Source organism: Gymnoscopelus microlampas, assembly GCF_963454915.1.
Source record: "Gymnoscopelus microlampas genome assembly, chromosome: 24".
NCBI lineage: Eukaryota > Metazoa > Chordata > Actinopteri > Myctophiformes > Myctophidae > Gymnoscopelus > Gymnoscopelus microlampas.
The window spans coordinates 3,256,547-3,278,161 of NC_139961.1; the positions used below are offsets into that span (position 1 = coordinate 3,256,547).

At 40.4% G+C, this 21,615-nt stretch overlaps 1 protein-coding gene and 1 long non-coding RNA gene across 2 annotated transcripts in view; one reads left to right on the forward strand and one right to left on the reverse strand.

The window, feature by feature from the left end:
• The window catches only part of LOC311041053 (uncharacterized protein), a gene marked incomplete at its 3' end in the record, with an annotated part of 464,158 nt that overhangs the window by 347,783 nt on the left and 94,760 nt on the right, over nucleotides 1–21,615 (reverse strand). The gene's annotated exons all lie outside the window — the stretch shown is intronic.
• LOC311041174 lies at nucleotides 3,264–7,539 on the forward strand. Its single transcript, XR_014600362.1, has 3 exons — nucleotides 3,264–3,396; nucleotides 7,094–7,126; nucleotides 7,510–7,539. It is a non-coding gene; the product is annotated as an uncharacterized lncRNA (long non-coding RNA).

The window sequence follows — 21,615 nt, forward strand, 5'->3', positions numbered from 1 at the left end:
AGGAATATAATTGTCGGGGAGGTGGAAGGTGGCATGATTTTTGAGGACGACTCTGTCAGTGTCCAGTTTCTAGATGCAGAGGCCACTGTGGAGGCGATAGGGGCGCTCGTGAAGAGGCAGTTGGACTTGAACGAGAACATCGTGCTCCTCAATGCAAAGAAGCAGAGGCTTCTTGATACTCCAGATTGCCATGGTAACTGTGCACCAAGTTTATCAATAACTAGCTTTCAGTCAATGCTTAATTAATGTAATGATACAAACAATCTGTGCACTAAAAGCTAAATTATTTGCTAAATATTGCAGAAGATCTGCCCGAATTTAAAAGAGAACTTCTTAAAGAGTGGTGGTGTTTATTTTTTTAAACTATAGGCTAAGCTTTGAGTGCAAACCTGATGTCTAGAGCAATACTATAGGAATGGACTTAACAAATGTATGTTCTAATCAACATTATTTTGATTCTTTGCAGGTGCCATGAAAAACCCAGTCATTGCAGAATGTTGCGGTGCCCAGATTGGCTGCCGTGCCTGTGTGCAGCAATTGATCCATCAATATGGGACCACCAGATGCCCGCTGTGCCGTAACGACGCCTTCAGAGAGAAAACTTGGGAGGTTGATGGGATGGCTGATTTTGTAGACAAATTGAGAGACATACTGAGGGAGTAGCTTTCCATCAGTAGTCTCTCAGTTTCTGTACAGAGTGGGGTTCAGGGACCAGTTTGTCTTCTCTCATTTACTTTTATTTTATTTTTTATTATGTTTAGTTGTAATGTTTAAACTAACATTATTATTTTAATTTAACTTGAGTAAAAGTATTGGTATCAAAATGTACCAAAAGCACTAATTTTGCAGGAGAAGGTCTCATTTCACAAGTTCAAATGTATAAAATGTATTGGTCTTTTGACAACAGCAGCTCACAATGAGCTTGTAGATTGTTGTATAAGGCTGAAGTGGTTTAATGCAGGGAGCATTAACAAAAAAAAAAGTATTGTTTGTTATCATTTTTGTTTAATGGCAGAGTAGAGTAAAAGTATAATAATTGCCTCTGAGATGTAGTGCAGGGAGCGTTTAAAAAAAAAGAAAAAAAAAAGTTTTTTTTTGTTATCATTTTTGTTTAATGGCAGAGTAGAGTAAAAGTATAATAATTGCCTCTCAGATGTAGTGCAGGGAGCCTTTAAAAAAAAAAGAAGAAAAAAAAAAGTATTGTTTGTTATCATTTTTGTTTAATGGCAGAGTAGAGTAAAAGTATAATAATTGCCTATGAGATGTAGTGCAGGGAGCGTTAAAAAAAAAAGAAAAGAAAAAGAAAAAAAAAAGTATTGTTTATGTTATCATTTTTGTTTAATGGCGGAGTAGAGTAAAAGTATAATTGCCTCTGAGATGTAGTGATGCATGGATTAAAGTTCTCAGTCGCCAAGACTGATTGTCAAATATTACCCAAAAGATAGGCTTTTTTGAGAATAGAGTGATGAATAGTGTGATGAGAGTGTAGATTCTACACTCTCAGAATGGAACTCAGTCAAACAAAATGCAATGTCTCAACTTGAGTAAATGTACAGATACATCTGAGTAAAATATATATTGCATTACAAAAGGCATGACTCTTGACTTCACTTATTTTTTTTTACATGTATTGAGTTACATTTTGCATTATCAGTGGTATATATATTGGTTATATTTGTTGCTCAAGTATAATGTATTGGTTGAATGGCACTCATTCCAAAATGTCTTGTGGTAAATGTTAATATGAATTTTCATCAGGTATGTTATGCAGAGGCTGTTGGCAAATCTTATCTGTATGTATATAGGAATATTTGTTTCATTCTGTCAGACATGTAATGATCAAATCTACAATGGAGGACCATACATAAAATATGGTGAGTTGGGTACAGTTAGGCTACTGCAGACAGTGCTTTCTAAGGGCAACATATCATATGCTTAACCGAACTGGTGGTTACTGACATGCTGCTTTTAATGAAATGATTAAAGAACACGTTCATAGCAATTGACTAGTTGCAATTTATATCCCTGGCCATAGCATTTGGGAGAGCAGGGTGTTATCTCTGAGCTCATAAATGAACTCATACTTTATAACTGACTTATGATCACTAATTTGCAAGTGTCTTTTAATGGTGCTGTAATTAAAGTAAAATAAAAAGTATTAAATTGTGCAGGAACACTATGTTCTGCCTGAACCTCATTTATTCTTCCACAAGGGGAAATTGTTTTGCTCAATGGATACATATAACACACTATGGTGTTACTAACTTACTGTACACACCGGTGTGTGCCTAACTTCAATTGACGCAAAGCATCTTGTCTTTATAGTTGCTTTATTAATGACCGTGCCTCTCAATCATAGATATATAATATATATCTATGATTGAGACCATAGATATAAAGCCTGCCTTATATATTAATAAGGAAGGCTTTATATTTTATATTTTTTATGTTTGGCACTTGACGTTTTTAGATAAATAAATGAACTGTTGTATTTCAACAACTGATCCCTTGTTAGTATTCATTATCTAATTACAAATAGAAAAATAAGCTCTGAATTTCTAATTAATTTAGATAGATACTGACCCCTGCAGGGGGTTTCCCGTCATAGCAACGTCAATGTTTTACGCCTACTTCTTACTTCTTTTTTTCATTGATAAAACATGTAAGCATTAATGTCCATTAGACCACAGACCCCCCACAACAATAATCATAATAAACGCAATGAGTTATAATTAATCAATTTAATATTTATTTTAGTTATATTTCATAATCATAAATGCAAAGCTAACAATTCTAAACCTTTTTAAAACTCAATGAGTTCTACATAATCAATGTAATAGTTATTTAAGCGATTTTTCATACTCATAAAGTTAAACATTCTAAGGCTCTCTTCTAAGATCCCCCTGCGTTTGAGTGCGTTCTTTGTTTGTTTTTGTTTCTTTATTGTGGATAAATATGTACAAACAAACGAAAGAAAAGTTCGTCCATTCATTTGAAAGGCAGTTCCGCGTTCCGGTGCGTCACCAGTGACAACAGCAATCAGGACTGATCATAAACAAGCTGTGAGACTCCGTGGATCAAAGTGGAACAGAAGTTTATAAAAGTGTGTGGGACCCAATGGCCATTTGTGGGGACGCAGTAAGGAGTAGCTTTTGAGAGAGACCGTACAGAGATGGATAGAATTGAGAGAACACGCACACGCATACGCACACGCATAGGCACAGGCACAGGCACAGGCACAGGCACAGGCACAGACACAGACACAGACACAGACGAGACACAGACACACACACACACACACACACACACACACACACGAACACACGAACACACACACACACACGAGAGAGAGAGCCACCGGGCGCAGAAGCGCCGCTTCCAGTTCTTTCCCTGATGGTAAGTACATTTTATCGTCTGTCTGTCTGTCTGTCTGTCTGTCTATCATATGTTTTGTCTGTCTGTCTGTCTGTCTGTCTGTCTGTCTGTCTGTCTGTATGCTACTACATACACAATCTGTATATATTATTGATTATTTGACATGTGTTATGTTCTTTTTTCTTATATCTCCTGCTCCATCTATCACCTTTCTTCCTATAATATGTGAGCAGGTCTGGTGTTCAGTTTAGGGCATCAATTCGCCCATTGACAAGCAGTAGAAAATAGCTTTTCTAACTTTTTTTTTTGTGATTTTCGTTTTTTTTCATATTAACACAGTTCGAATGTTGAAGAAGGTTTATAGTCCAAAGGATAGGCGTTTTAGAATCATTAAGTGGTTTAAATTACATTACAAAAAGAGCAGTGTTTCTGTGTGTTTCTGTCGGTCTTTTGGGGGCGGAGAGTGGCTTTAACTTGCAGGGATAACATTAACATGAGAGTGGTTTTGGTTGGTTGTTGGCCCATTGTTCTCCGGTTACAAGCCTAATCCCCGCCCATCAGTATCGCTCCTCTGTGGTGGTGTAACCAGGGTTGAGCTCTAGGGGGTACGGGCGGGTACGGCGTACCCTTAGTTCTGAGACTGTGGGGGCTGGGGGCTCGCGCGTGCTCCACATGCACTCACCGTCAGCGGCGGTCGTTAACACCTTAAAGTTTAAACAATAGCCTCTGAAGGTTCGCGCCGTCAGTGGCGAGACATTCTCAATAGCGTCTACCTGGCTGCTTTGCATAACATTAGGCTTGGAGAAAAGCCATGGACTTGAATTGAATGTGTATGTGTTACATTCCTCTCACAATGAGAGACAACAGTCTCTGCACTGAGTGTGAAGGGGATCGCTTAGCAGAGGACCCAGTTCTCTGAGACAAGACAAAGACAAGTTGTCTGATTATTTTAACTGCTTATGTGTGGGTGAGTCTATGTAAAGGGCTTTTATATAAAACTAAAAGGAAAATAAAATAATTGATTAATTGAAACAAAAATAAAAACAACAAATTAACAATGTGAACAAAATAATAAGAAATATAAATACATTAATAATCACATGTTGAATACAGTATTATTAAGTGGCTATGTGCACATGCCTGCGCACGTGCGCGCGCACGTGACGTCATAAAATACAGTAGGCTACCCTTAGTTCAAAAATCCACAGCTCACCACTGGGTGTAACGTAACTTAAGTACATTTACTCAAGTATTGTACTTAAGTACAATTTTGAGGTATTTTTACTTTACTGGAGTAATATTCAACCTGAGGCTGAAACTAACTTCACCACGGTGGGATTAAGCGCCGAAGCGGCCAGTGTTGCGTTAGTCTTTTTCGGGACAGAATCTAGTTGTATAATCAATATAACATTGTAGCGAACACAGCAGCTGTGATGGCAGCCCCAGCTAAACAACAGGCCGCTCGACGTTCGTATGGAAGTATTTCACCGAAGATGTTTGTGGACAAAACAACGGTGGAATAACGAGCTAGGCCTTAGCATTGTTAGCTCACGGTCACGCGTCATGGCTGAACGTACACTTGGTGTTTGCATTTCTCCATTTACAACTCGTACATCTACATAAACGTTCAGATTTAAAATATAAAGTGCTTATCTCATGGCCACGGGTGTTATAATTATGTATGGGCCCTCATAAGTACCCGTATCTTCCGTATTGTTTAATAAAAAGCATTTTGATCCGATTGATGGCCATTGTCTCCGTTGTTTTTCAACTACGTGGCCGTAATGGTTAGGGTGTATTGCACTCCTGATACGTTATAACTCTATGAGAAAATGGCCGCCGATTGGATTAAAATGCTTTTTATTGAACAATATGGAAGATACGGGTACTTAGACCCATCCGAAGTTAATGGTATCATCCGTGGCCATGAGATAAGCACTTTATATTTGAAATCTGAACGTTTATGTAGATGTACGGGTTGTAAATGGAGAGTGCAAACACCAGGTTGGAGTTAATCCAGGACCTAGCTGGTCGTGTCTTTCATTATTAAATAGGTAAACCTCGACCGTAGTCGACTACCAGTGGGCCACTCAAATTTAGTGGTGGAAGAAGCACTCGGTGGTAGCAATACCACGATATAAAAATACTCTGTTACAAGTAAAAGTGCTCAAAATGTTACTTGAGTTCAATCAAAGTAAAAGTACTAAAGTCTTGGTGTCAAAATGTACTTAAAGTATAAGTACTAAAATGTTTGAAAATAGCTGATCTACAAGCTCACAACGCGTCGCAATGTGCATTGTAAGCTTGTAGATCAGCTATTTTCAAATAGACTATGTATAAAATAGGGCTAAAGTGGTTAATGTATGTTTCATTATATCATAGTTTACATCTGAAAAGTAACTAGTAACTAAAGCTTTCAAATAATTGTAGTGGAGTAAAAGTGCAATATTTTCCTCTGATCTGTAGTAGAGTAGAAGTCAAAGTATTGGAAATACTCCAGTTAAGTAAAAACTAGACCATACCCGGTCGGCGCAGCGCATCCGTGGGGGGATATGCGCACATGATCTGGCAACCCGGGAGGCAGTTCGTCCCATAGCTGGGCAGCCCCGTAACCATGGCGACAGTGTTTGACACAAAAACGCTAATAAGAAGCTGAGATTTGATGAAATTGAAAAACGGGCTTCACAGTTAAGTTCAGATGGTAATGGTCAATGGCTGTGAGCAAAATCAGAGCAATTGGTCCAGCCAGTGAGGAGAACCGGGTGTCTTCACCACCACCACCACCACTACAAACGCACAGAGGTTACTAGAATTATAGTAGGATAGTAGGATAGTAGGATACCTAAAAAATATGTAATTGTGTTGCATCAAATTTCTATATAGTGGACAGCTGACTGAAAGGTGTCAATGGGGGAGTGATTAGAGGAGTGGCTAGGTTGAATAAATTACCCATTGTTCACGCCCATTACCTGGAGCTGAGAGGTGCTATAGAAGTGGAAATTCTTTAGGAGGGATTATCTCAGTTTGGACTATTATAGATAACAAGATTAAAATGGTCACATCTTCTTCAAATGTGTTCCAATTTCAATGAATGATACATCATATGAAAGCTTATATTCTGTACTTCAACAATCTGTAAAATGACTACTTGATGCCTAAAGCACTGTATCCGTTCACATATGTCTGTCTGTCTGTCTGTGTCTATCTATCATTCTATCATCTTTCTGGCTGTGTCTGCCTGCCTGCCTGCCTGCCTGCCAGATATAGATAAGAATGTCTGCTAATGCCTGAAATTTGTGATTTTGTGGACATCATATTTACATATTATACCAATATTTTACTTAGACACGTCAGAGGAGGAGGAGGAGGAGAGGGGTGGTGCTGCACACAGTTCACAGACAGCTGATGGACAGTTTGGTTTTGGCAGTAGAACTAGAGGAAAGCTTTTTATTTTTCTTACTGATATGTTTTCACAACAGAAGCCAGCTTGCATTGTAGCATACAATAAGTCAATGAATGGAGTTGATATTGATGTGGACCCAAACATTGTGTATTACCTGGGAAGTCAAACAAGTGGACAAATACATTTCTATCCTATCTGTTGGTTCAATGCTTTTATCATTTACAAAGATAAAAAACCCAACGGCAACTGTAAAAGTCTTCTCTGATTTTGTGCATATCTTTACCATAACTATCTGATATTTTACTATGCTTTCAGATACTGAGTGTGTTGCCGCACGTTCAGCTAGAGGTAAGGTTAGAGGTAAGGTTTCCCTGCACATGTGAGATGAAATGAATGTATTTAGTAAATGGAGTCCATTTGTACACTCTTGAGTTACAGACCTGTAAGGATCCATTTGGTTCTGTGGAGGAAATCCTATGTTATCATGATTGGTTATATGTAGCCTTATTGTCAGTACATTATGTGTTCATCTTTTCATCTTTGTACCTTATACATTATATTGTACATGGCATAAGAGCCACGGTGTCTCTCCTAGGCCTGATGGCTATTGTTTATTGTACAGCTGGTAAAGATTGGCAAATGGATCCTTACTGGTCAAACTTTGAGAATGTACAAATGTAACCTTATTGTCAGTACATTATAAATAATAATAATGAATTGCATTTTTCTAGTCCTGAGTTACACGTCGCCGGAGGAGGAGGAGGAGGAGGAGGAGAGGGGTGGTGGTGGTGCTGCACAGACAGCTGATGAAGAGCCGGGTCTTGGCAGTAGAGCGAGAGGTAACCTTTTACTTTAGCGCTAGGTATTCTCTTGGTTGCTTGTTTTTGCAGGAAATGCACTTAAGACTTCTGGTGATTAGTAGTTTCGTTCCCTACCTATGTTGAATGCACTTATTGTAAGTCGCTTTGGATAAAAGCGTCTGCTAAATGACTGTAATGTAATGTAATCTACTGTACAACCAGGTGAGATCATAAGACTTACTCGCTGCCATGGAGGTCGAAAGAGAACACAAATGTTGGCCTGGCCACATTCATATATTATTTGAGGTTTTAATTGATTTTGCATGAAGTATAAGCCACATAATTATGATATGTTTCTCATACGAGTGCCTCCGAGCAGACGTTAGATTCAGCGTACATAACGCTTAACATCACGGCCAAAATGTAATGATGAATCAGACTCTGTTCGTGGAACGTGCATACTTTTGCATAAGTATCTGTATCTGTGCGTAACCGGGCTTAGTGAATCAGGCCCAATATACAATATGACGGGCAGCCATTCCTTCTTGATATGAAGTGCCACAAGTACTGTACAAGCTAACAACGTTACCCACAACAGATATATCCACTGAAAACACTTATTTTCCATGATTTCTTTTTTCTGGATGCACTCGTTTAAGACTCTTTCCTGGTGATAAAGCTTGAATCACGCGCATGGTTTGCTACGAACGCAAACACATCTGCACGCAAGCACGTGTACACACACACACACACACACACACACACACACACACACACACACACACACACACACACCTAATGCTTTAAAAAATAAATAGCATTTGAGGCAGAATATCAAGCAGACAACAGAAGCCATTTACTGTATGTAAAAAAGAGAATAGAGGAGTTATGTTTTCTGTATGTGAGGTTGCTAAGTCTTTTCTACTGGTGATTTCCACAGAGCACAGAGGACTGTTCGATGCAAGGATGCAACCTATGTTGAAGTTGTATAGAATAGGTATGTAGTGTTTTATTTACTGGAGGTTTAACCCTTTAAGACCTGAAGCCGATTCTACATGTCTCCTAAATCCCAACAGTTCTCTGCAAAACACAAGTTTCTATATCAGTGGTTCTCAAACCTTTTCATGTCAAGGACCCCCAAAATGATATGTATTTGGCCGTGGACCCCCATCAAAATATTTTGTTCCAGGGACCCCCCAGAAGCAAAGATTTGAGTTAAAAATATTCGCTTTAAAAAATATATATATTCAAAGATTTGCACACATTTTCACGATCTTTCAAAAATAGCAGATCTACAAGCTCATAGCGCGGCACTCGGTGCCGCACTATGAGCTTGTATATCTGCTATTTTTGAATAGCCAAAGTGTAAAATAAAGCTTTTTAGCCCAAATCTAAAAATGACACAGTTCCAGGTCTTAATGGGTTAAACATGTAGTAAAGTTGTACATAATCGGTATGCACTCTTTTATTTACTGGTGACTGCTGCTGAGAGATGTCTGTGGTAAAAGGGAGACTCAAAGAAAGAAAAAATCTACAATCTCACATATCTGACATCGTCGACGGAAGGAAGTGCAAGGGTCTATAGCAGATAGTTGGTAGGGATGCACCGAATGGGAAATTCTTGGCCAAAACCGAATGCCGAAAATGGAGAACAGTTGGCCGAATACCGAAAGGCCGAATATGATTAATATATTATATATTAATATATATATACATATATATGATGGAAGTATTTCAATATTAGCTTGTCGGTACTAATGGTGTAAAGATCAACCGTCCAATATGAATCGGTAATCGATTTTAACGTTAACAATTTGACTACATTGATGTGTGGACCCCTAGATCAATCTGAATGTACCATAAATTATGCTAGGTTTCAGATAAAAAAAATAGTAATCTGTTTCTCAACGTTTCCATCAGTCAGATCTTCATCAGGAGATGAGCGCTCAGGAAAGGAGAGCGCAATAAAAATAGCGGAGCTTTTCTTACTGATGTGCATACTTTATTTTCCTTCCTGTTGAGAACTGCAACCTGGGCACTGAAGTGGATGTGTGTGGACTAGCTTTTCATTAAACAGAGGACACACTGAAAAATGTTCAAACCTTTACCGGTCTCTCATTGTATCTTTTTCCTAGATGTCCTGCACCTCCCTGTGTGTAAAGAGGAGGTTTCCCCTGAAGAGAGGAGCCCCAGTCTGGTCCAAGAGGGACCAGAGCCTCCACACATTAAAGAGGAGCAGGAGGAGCTTCTTCAAAGACCAAAAGAGGTTGATAGGCCAATGCTGACATTACTAGCAGTGAAAAGTGAAGGTGATGATGGTGAAAACAGAGACACAGAGCCTGTAGCCAGCACCTCAACTGAACACATGAAAACACCAGCTGATGTAGAGGACTGTGGAACATCACATCCAACTAGTGACCAGCTCCTCTCTTCACACTGTTCTGAATATGACATCACTGAAGACAGTGATGAGTGGGAGCCCAGTGTAGATCAGTCACCTTTAAACACACTGAAGTCACACAAGACACAACAAAAAAAAAGCCAGTCACTTGTACTGTTTGTAAAAAAGGCTTTCGGGACAACTACGATCTGGAAAGACACATGAGGACTCATACAGGGGAAAAGAGTTTCACTTGTGCAGTTTGTGGCCACGGCTGTACTCAAAAGAGTCACCTAAAAACGCATATGATGACTCATACGGGGGAAAAGCCCGTGACTTTTGTCAAAACAGTGATGTCAAAAGACATATGAGGACTCATACAAGGGAAAGGCCAATTTTGAAAAAAAATTGTAACATTTTACCGCCCTTCACTCACCTCCGCCCTTCACTCACCCCCAACAACTCACCTTCACTTCAACTCTTCCTTCACTTCAACTTCAACACTTCAACACTTCAACACACTTCAACTCACCTTCAACTCAACTTCACCTTCACTCACCTCCGCCCTTCACTCACCCCCAACAATATGAGGACTCATACAGTCAAGAGTCTGGGTGTCGTCCTCGACAGCACCCTATCATTTCATTCCCACATCAATAACACTATCCGGTCAGCCTACTTCCACCTCCGCAACATCAACCGCCTCCGCCCTTCACTCACCCCCAACAACACTGCCATCCTAGTCCATTCTCTGGTCACCTCCCGCCTCGATTACTGTAACTCCCTTCTCTTCGGTCTCCCCCACAAACTCCTCCATAAAATCCAACTGGTCCAGAACGCTGCAGCCCGCATCATCACCAAAACCCCTGCCATCTCCCACATCACCCCCGTTCTTCACCAACTCCACTGGCTACCGATTAAATACCGCATAGACTTCAAGATCCTCCTCAACACTTTCAATGCCATCCACAAACTCTCCCCCCCATACCTGTCTGATCTCATCCATATCAAAACTCTCACCCGGTCACTCAGGTCTTCCTCCTTCACCAACCTCACTGTTCCCCCAGCTGCTCGTTTGTCCACCATGGGGGGTAGAGCCTTCAGCCGCTCTGCCCCTGGCCTCTGGAACAGCCTTCCCCCCGACATTCGAAACATGGACTCACTCCCCACCTTCAAATCCCACCTCAAAACTCACCTTTTCAAACAGGCCTATGCTCACCTTGAGTAAAAGTCTGCTGCAGGCCTTATGTGTATTTTGTGTGTATTTTAAACTTGCTTTATTGTTTGTATTTCTTTTCTGTTTTGTTAGGCGACCTTGGGTGACCTGAAAGGCGCCATATAAATAAAATGTATTATTATTATTATTATTATTATTATACAGGAGAAAAGCCTGTGACTTGTCCAGTTTGTAACAAAAACTTTTGTCACAACGGTGATGTAAAAAGACATAATAGTTTTTGATAAAGTCGACAGCAGTTTGTGTTGTGACAACGAGGAGGATGAAACTGGTGGGACAGCTGCTCCTTGTGGCGTACACGTCGGCATCGACCCGCTGTTACTATGTGCAGAAGTGAATAATGTGTATATCTATCTATCTATCTATCTATCAATAAAGACCGAAATGGCCGTGTGACGAGATGGTTCCTGGAGCTCCAGGACTACCACTTTAAAGTTGAACATCGCCCGGGGAAGGACATCCCACACGCAGACGCCCTCTCGAGGTTGTACGAGGAAGTGGAAACTGAAGCCCCCGACCCAGGCGGCGGGCTTAGGGGGGTGATATGTGGAGTCTCGCCACGAGACCGCCTGGCAGGTAAGCCCATAACCATGGGGAGGGCGAACCCTTTTTCTACCCCTTGTTTTTCAGTAGCGGGGGGCGGGGGGCGGGGAGCGGGGGGCGCCCTAGTCCCTACGTCACATCCTAGACGGATAGCTCCGCCCACACTGGGCGAGCGCTGTCAGTGCAGCGGAAGTCGATGCGCAGACGGCTTTGTTGTTGAAGCCCGACTGACGCACGCTCAAGAGAAACAGCAGAAATGAAATCTGGCGAAAACAGTTGCGTGCATTAAACTTTAAAGGAAACATGCAGTCTAAATATATAATACATATCCATTTGCCTAATTCACCACTACTTTTGCGACTGTGTCTCAACGTGTCTCAAAGTAAAAAATAAAATTTGCGTTTGAAACTTAGTATTTCTCTAAATATTACACTTTCACGACAGCCTAAGTATAAACTGTTATATTAGATGAGTGAAACAGCTGTCTCACCACTACTTTTGCGACTGTGTCTCAACGTGGTTTTACTGGTTAAATTAAAAATAAAATTTGCGTTTGAAACTTAGAATTTCTCTAAATATTACACTTTCACGACAGCCTAAGTATAAACTGTTATATTAGATGAGTGAAACAGCTGTCGATACAGTCAATATAAATAAATCATTATATGATGATAGCCTTATGAGTAACTTTTTTATAATTTCGGGACATTTTGTTATTTTGCACAACACCTTTGTACAACGAAGTATAAAATAGGGTTGATTAAAGTGTTTAATCAATGTATTTGATAGTAAAAAATCTATAAACATTCTTTTTTAAAGAATGCGGTTCTATGAATTGGTCCATCATCATCAAGATGATCAAAAAGCCATTGGGCGCCCCCCGCTCCCCGCCCCCCGCCCCCCGCTACTGAAAAACAAGGGGTAGAAAAAGGGTTCGCATGGGGAGGCAGGGAGAGAGAGACAGAGAGAGGACCAAAAGGCAGCGCCTCAGTCTAGGCTGCGTCATCGAGGGGCGGTACCTGCCACTCTGCCTCCTCGATCAACTACAATTCAGCGCACCTGTGTGATGGCCAGGGCGTTGGCTACAAATACTCTCTGCTCTCTCACCCTTACTAGTATCAATCTCTCCATGGTGAAGGACGGGCAGCCAGGCGTTAAGAAAAAGACTCCACTATTTTCCCTTCCAAAGCTTGTGTGTTTGATAAGTGAAAAGTCCGCTAAAATATTGTCTCTTATATGTTATAGGTACCGTATGGGTCTTACACAAGCCTCGCATGCAAAGGTAGAGCGAGGCCTATTGAAAGGGGTGAGGACGGCCCCTCTAAACAAGTGATTCCCTGTAGAAACAATGCTCTGAGCCGAAGGTGTGAAGCGGAGCTCACTGCCCCCGCCCCCCCCCCCCCCCCCTCTTTGAATCTGTGTCGCACCTTGTTGAATGATTGATGTCTACTGAGCCCCAACCCTGGGAAGAACTTTTGTTGAACAATTATTCACAGTGCTAGATACTCACCTTTATTATGATTTGACCGTTTATGCAGTGATTCTGTGCCATATCATTTAAATAAAAACCCATGTTTGGGCTTGTACCACCACTGTCTGACTCTTGGCTTTGATCGATACCCCACAATTCATACACTTCCCCCCCATTACTCACCATGTTTTCTGTCTAACTGATGGATAATTTATAATCGATAGTTTATTAGATTATAATTATTGTATGATTATTGTATTGTATCACTTTGGATAATTGCATAAAGTATGATGTATTTGCTCAGAAGGGACAGTTCTGTAACTGCTAAGATAAGATGTCTTTGCTCCCTGGCCTACTCTTTCTTACCCATGAAAGTTGTGGCTACAGTTTATGATGCCTGAGCACAGCTAACCGTGCCACCAAGATGAGCCTTTGCCCCTGTTCATGTTGATATTATATTGTGGGGTGGGCTTAATAAGAGATAAACTGTCTGTTATAATGATGAACATTTTGTATTACCAGTAGAGAATATTTTTGACACTGTACCACCTTGTCTCTCCTGTGCAAATAATCCAGTAAACCTGATTATTATTTGAGTTACTTCTTTTTACGGTAATCCTTTTTGAAAGCGTACAAACCTGTTTTTTTCCTAAGTTATCACTAACCTCTATGCATTAAGTGTTCAATCAGCCTGCACTTAGGTTCTGAACTAGAATTTAGAGTATTTAGTATTTATGTTAGAAGTTCCCAGAGATATTGTAGTCATCTCTGGAGCCACAGGTGCCTCTACTTGGCTTATAGGCTTATCCTATGAGGACAAGATGCAAGATTGATTTCTATGATAGACTTGATGAATGTTTAGCTAAAGTGGACAATGAGGAGACAGTACTTCTTGGTGACTTTAACACTGACATGCTCCGTAAGGAAGCGTCAGTGTTTAAGTCATTCAGGGGGTTTTGTAATCGGCACTCACTCCACCAGCTGATCACTCAGCCCACAAGGCTGTGTGTTTCCACTCAAACTATCATAGATCTCAACGGACAAGGACAAAATCCTCAATAGTGGTGTTTCTACCTGTGGCATATCTGATCATAACATGATCTTCTGCACCAGAAAGAAACGTAAACCTAAGACCGGTTACCACCAAACAGTCACGATCAGAGACCTCAAAAACTACAAGAGTGAGGACTTGGATCACAGACTAGATAAACAGGATTGGTCCGACGTACTAAACAGCACACAGGTAGACGAATCTTGGCTTGGTTTCAAAACCAAATTCATTCAAATTTTGGACAGTGTGGCTCCCATGAAAACCATCAGGGTCAAAACCCGCTCGGTTCCATGGATGAATTCGGATATCCTTACTACCATGAAAGTCAGAGACAAAAAGTGTTCTGACTATCATAAAAGTAGGATCAAACTTGCCAAAAGCTTCAACAAAGGTCTCGAATCCCACGTAGCGAAACTCAAAAAAGAGAAAAACATGCTAAGAAACAAGGTTAATGGCATGCTGTTGTTAGCAGAAAAAAGCTACCTCGATGGCAAAATTGAGGAAAATCAAAACAAACCACGTGAGCTCTGGAAGCTATTCAACAACCTACTAGGCTGCAGCAAGAAATTGAAAACCAGGTTTACAAACATAAACCTCAAGGTGAATGACACTCTCATTTCATCCAAACGGGAAGTGAGTAAAATCCTCAACATATTCTTCACGACCGTGGCCTCAGAGCTAGTTGAAAAACTACCCCCTCACTCTGGGAGTCATGGTGGAGAGTATGTTGATTCATTTTACGATAAACAGGGTGTACGCAAAGATGATTTTAAACTCTCCCCTGTGTCAACAGATGAGGTGTTTAAAAAATTGAGTGCACTCCAACAACACAGAGCCACAGGTCCCGACAACATCCCCGCTAAATTTCTAAAAGACTCAGCCACCTCCATTGCTCCAATCATTACCCACATAATAAACCTCTCCATCATACAGGGACGGGTCCCTAACGACTTCAAAAAAGCAAGAGTGACCCCTCTGTACAAAAAAGGAAACCAATTAGACCCTGGCAACTACCGCCCTATTTCTATTCTTAGCTCCATCTCGAAAGTCATGGAAAAAATAGTCTACGAACAGGTTGATAAGTACCTTGCCGAAAAAAATCTAATTTACAAATTCCAATCTGGTTTCAGAACAAACCACTCCACTGACACATGCCTTCTCTATTTGAACGACTCTATCAAACAAGATGTCGACAAGGGCTAATATTGCGGCATGGTCATGCTGGACCTCCAGAAGGCTTTTGACACCGTTAATCACCCAATTATGATCAATAAGCTCAAAGCAATAGGCTTTGATGACACGTCGGTGAAATGGATGAGATCCTACCTGGAAGGGAGGGAGCAAGTGGTGGAAGTAAACGGCACCCAGTCCCCTCCCCTCCCAGTGACTTGTGGTGTTCCTCAAGGAAGCATACTAGGACCACTACTGTTCCTGATATATGTGAATGATATGTCTTCAGCTTGCGACTGCAAACTGTTCCTGTTCGCAGATGACTCGGCTCTGCTGGTCTCGGACAGGGACAGGCTGCAGGTTGAGAAAACTCTCAGCACTGAACTCAACAAGATCTGCATCTGGCTCTCCGACAACAAACTCTCATTACACCTGGGTAAAACTGAATCCATCCTCTTTGGGTCCAACCCTAACCTTAGAAAGGCTGAGAGTTTCACGATCAAAGTGGGTGAAAATGTTATCACAAGAAAGGAGGAAATTACCTACCTGGGTTCCATCTTGGAGGCAAACCTCTCAGGTGACAAAAACGCTGAAAAGACGATCAAAAAGGTCCACAAAATAACACGGAGGATGTGGAGGCTTGTTCGTAAAGTCAGTAAGAATACTCTGAAGATTCTTGTAGGGGCCCTCATACAAGGTCATTATGATTATGCATGCACTTCATGGTATCACAACACCTCCAAGGCCCTAAAAACAAGGCTCCAAACATCCCAAAACAAACTTGTAAGGCTACTTCTTGGCCTCAATTACAAAACCCATCTAACCCCTGATCATTTTTCTAGGATTGGATGGCTTAGGGTTGAGGACAGAGTACAGCAACTTGCTATGGGCCTGGTCTTCAAGATACACCACAACATTGGGATCCCCCTGTATTTGTCAAAATACTTCCACCAGAGGCAGCTCCACAAACCATGTTCAACCCAGATTTGGCACAACAAAGGGAATGAACTCTTTCTCATGCTATTCATCTAAAATGTGGAATGCCCTAAGGAGTAAAGGAGTGTAAAACCCTACTCACTTTCAAAAATGCCCTAAAGATACACCTTCAGGAGGCTGCAATTCAAAAATGGCCCCTGTCCAAGTCCTAACCTACCCCATGTCCTAACCTAACCTACCCCCCCCCTCTCTCTTTCTTTTTTTGTACATATTTTTCACCCTTCATACCAGTAACCTGTAAACTGATTGTATGACATTCTGTATAGTAGTGTGTATATCTGTCTGTCTCTTATATGTCATCATGATTTGTGTGCGTGGGGATCTCATCTTAAACAAGCTACGTGCTTAACTGAGCTATCCAGTTTAGTAGACCTTGTATTGCGAATTTGTACTTCCATGTACTGTTATGTACTGTCATGTACTGTTCTCATGTCTTACTAAATAAAGTACATCAATCAATCAAGAATGTATGTGGCCAGACAAAAAGTGAGTATAATGTTATCACTGTCTATCCAACCCTAACAATATAATTGACATGACCCAAAACGTTTAATCCATATAAAGACACTTTGTCTACGTTCACACTGGCACCCATAATTAGATTTGTGGCCTATCCAGACTGGAATCAGGTTTGTTTTTATCAAGTCTGAACAACAAAAAACGCATGGAAACTGAACAAGTTCTTACTTCACCCAGCTCCTTTGTGGTTTGAGAGAAAAGTTTCCTCAAACCATACAAAACCAACAAACATTTGGGATTATTTCTATATCGTTTCGTGTATAAGTAATGGAATATGTCATATAAAAGAGTCTGTAGGCTATCAGTGTCTCAACATTGTTCTAAATCCAAAATATGTTGAGAATACTGTCAATACAGCAATAATTAAGTTACAGCATTTGATCTAAATTACGTTAGAATATGTTTTTTTTCTACATGAAATTAGTGCTACGTCAAGTAACACATGTATTTTGTCTGGCAGCTCAGCTGGCTGTCAGCAACACAGTATAAACCCACATCCTGGCTAGGGAACAGGAATCTAACTACTAGGCAGTGTTACCATGTCCGCTTATTATAAGTCACTTTGTGTTTGATTTTCTGTAGAGTTTCTTAAATATTGGTAGTTGCGGGTGGTTTTTTTGGCTTGTTTCTTAAGTGAACTTGATGATTTGGGCTTGTTTCTAAAGCGCAGTTGCTTGTTTGGGCTTGTTGTTGAAAATAGCAGATCTACAAGCTTGTAGGTCGGCTATTTAAAATAGCCTATGTATTATGTTTAAAGTGCCATAGTAGCTTCTTTTGGGCTTGTTTTCATAGGGGACCTGGTTGCTTGTTTCTCTCGCAAAACCTGGCAGCACTGCTAGGAGGAAGTAGGAACCTACTGTAACCATAGAGTTGACTGTAGTGTAACCAATAACCATAGATGACTGTAACTAACTATTAGCAACCTAGCTCTGGTCCATAGCGTTAGAAGGAGTTCTCCATAACACATACATACTACTAATACTACTCACGCTACTCCCCAAAACAAAGACTGTTTTAAGATGTTGAAAGCCTACTTTCCTTAGTGGGAACACTCTGAGCCCCCCACCTCACGTCTGAAATACACTTTTTGGTCTGAAAATAAAATATTTCACCGGAAGGAAAACAATGCTTTAGATACTCCACTGCGCCCCCTACAGATCTGGTCAAAGAAATTCTTCCTTGCTAGGAACCAGAGTCAGCATGGAACCAAACACGCACGGCATGTGTTGCTACCCGGGTCTGTATCCTTGGTGACACACACAACATGGCGGCCAACATAGAGCTAATCTTCCAGGATTTTATTCTGAATAAAATAAGAGAGATTGAGGACCAGCACGGAGATAACGGGTGCGTTGACGGAACATTAAACCCTTTAAATGTGTGCTAGTTCATAACTTTACTTTAAAAAAGCGTTTGATTAAGCATTTTAGTGCGTGAAACGATGCGTCCAGACGTCTTTATGCAACGTTAGCCGATGTGCTAACGATGCTAACAATGATCAGAGCTGCTATATGTAGGGTTGCTCTGCAGTGGTGGAACAAAGTACTCATTTGTTACTTAAGTAAAAGTATCAATGCAGCAATGTAGAAAAACTGTTACAAGTAAAAGTCCGGAATTCAAAATGTACTTGAGTAAAAGTACAGAAGCATTGGCATCAAAATATACTTAAAGTAGCAAAAGTTAAAGCAAAGGTTTGAGTTAAAATGTTCGCTTAAACAGAAAATAAATACTATCTATTCCAAGATTTGCACAATTTGCACGATTTTTCAAAAAATAGCCAAAGTATAAAATATGGCAAAAGTGGTTAAAACGATTGTGACACTATATTAACACATTTAGGTAACCTTTCAAGGACCCCACTTTGAGAACCAATGTTTTAGGCATCATAAAACCAAAACTGGTCCAATAAATACACTGCACAATAATGACCACCCCGCATTGCTACTGAAGTGAACTGCATGTTATTTCGAACAAAATGCTGCACTCTAAAACACTGAGTGTTACTTTAACCCCCGAGAGTGTACAAATGGAACCAAGTGTACCCGCAAGGGTTCATTTGGTTGCATTTTTATGCCTATTTAAAGGCATAGTAGGTAACTTTGCTCTGTTTTTGCATAGTTAAAGATTAAATACATTTTTCACCAATCATTTCCCCCTATATACCAGAAGTGAGTAGTGTGGTGGTGACTGACGTGGTGTTTACCTACAGAAACACACTGCCCTCTTGCTGTGTTTTTGGTGTTTTCACCGTTTGTTTTGGGAGACCAAAAACATCCCTGTCTATCAAAACAAACGGTGAAAATACAGTGTAGTTGTAGGTAAACAACACCACCACACTACTCCAGTGGCTGATGATAACTGCTGGTATACATGGAAATGATTGGCAAACAGTGTATTTATTGTTTTGCTACGTAAACAACACAGGGAAAAGTTACATATAGATATTACGCCTGTGCTGCAATCCATACGTTTTGTTTCCTACTACCCTGGATTCCTTGTACCAGGAGTGATTGCACTCGTGATCTCATGATGTCCAAGTTTGAGCATCAGTTGATGTTTTATTAACCGTTATTATCATTTATCGTGATAAACAATGCTCACAATAATCGTATCGTGGAGATTATAAACAGACCTGTAATGTAAAATAAGAGCGCATTTGGTGCGCTATTATTTCACTCTACGCAAAAAATAGCAAATCTACAAGCTCACAACGCGTTGTAACGCAGCTTGTAGATCTTTGGCTATCTTTGGCGAATGTTCCCCCCAGAATCCTGGCTTTCAAGTGGTTAACAAAAGTGTCATTTTAAGTTTTTAGCATATTTTATTTATCAATGGAAGAGTAGGGCAACCACTGCAGATGTAGTTATGTTGTAATAACATACTCTGCCTTACAGATTGGTTAAATTAGTTCCGGATTGCAGCTTTTAAATGAATGAACACAGGCTTTTACTTTGTAGATCTGTGTATGTGGTTCTGGAGGTCTAATAATAATAATAATAAACTTTATTTATATAGCACCTTTCATGACCTAAATGCAGCTCAAAGTGCTTTACAGAAAACGAAAGAAAAAATGAAAACAAAACACAGGGTAAAAGCAAAAAACATTAGAGCAATGGTAATAATAGAGAAAATGGTAAAAAGGGCAATGGCAAGAAGTAATGGTTACAAATAAGAGGCAGCGGGTCAAGTAAAACAATTAAAACAATAGAGCAGTGGCAAAGTACAGTGGCAAGAGATAAAAGCTTAAAGATAAAAGGCAGTGGGTCAGGCAACGATAAAGACAGAAACAACAGCACAGAGATTCAGAGTGAATAAATGAGTCTTGAGCTGTGCTTTAAAACTGTCGACAGAGGGTGCCTGTCTTAGGTGCAGAGGAAGCTTATTCCAGGCCGTCGGCCCGTAGAAGCAGAATGCTGCTTCGCCGTATTTTTTATATGACATTTCAGGCACTTCAAGTAGGCCTGCACTAGAAGACCTGAGGGGACGGTTTGGGACGTATCTGGGGAGGAGGTCATAGAGGTAGGAGGGTGCCAGACCGTTGAGAGCCTTATAAACAAGCAAAAGAATTTTAAAATCGATCCTAAAAACAACCGGGAGCCAATGTAGTGAAGCTAAAACTGGAGTAATGTGTTCCCTCATCTTGGTTTTAGTTAAAACTCTGGCTGCCGCATTTTGAACGAGTCTGTCGGTTGTTTTCTTTGGCAGTCCAGAGAAAAGAGCGTTGCAGTAATCCAAGCGAGAGAAAACAAAAGCGTGGATCAATGTCTTTGCATCATCCAGCGACAGATATGCTCTAATTCGTGCAATATTCCTCAGATGGAAGAAGGCAATCTTGATAACTTGACCTATATGTGTATTAAAATTCAGTTCAGAGTCTATTATAACTCCCAGGTTCTTGACTGTAGAGTTACTTCCTACAGTGATGTTACCAAGCCTACTTCTTATTGATTCTTTCTGTTCCCTTGAGCCAATTATGAGAACTTCTGTCTTGTCCTCATTTAGCTTCACAAAGTTCTCGCTCATCCAGCATTTGATGCTGGACAGACAGGACAACAATGGGTCAAGAGCACTGGGGTCGTCTAGACATGATGATATAATACATGGACAGTGAACAGTTGTTTAAAATGCCAGAAACCAGAGATTGAAAGACAATATGTCTCCTCGACTCCTCCTCATATAAAGTTTGATGAATGACAGAAAAGGAATTTGAAAGGTCTGGGCATGCAGTGTCTATTGCCGACTGACACAGTTATTTCTTTTAAAATATAGTCAAACAAATAGGACCACCCAACACAAATCAATGTCCTGTTTACCATTGATTATTGTATTGTTGACAGTCCCAGCTTCTATGTCTTCAAGTTTTTCAGGCCAAGGACCCCTTAGCTGACAGAGAAATGAAGCAGGGACCCCCCCACTATATATTGTATAAAATTGTTTTGCAGATTAAACTTTTTCATAGATTTAATTTAATAGATAGCTTCATAAACGTGTTTGACAGCACTGTCATCAGTGTTGGTTTGTATACACATTATCTTTTCCATGAAAGTGTTGGATTCATGTTGTTTATTATTCTTAACTGAACAAATTAGGAAAGAGGTTGATAGTGGGAAGCTATGTGGAATGGTACTGCTTGAATTACGGCGAGCATTCGACACGGTGAACCACATTAG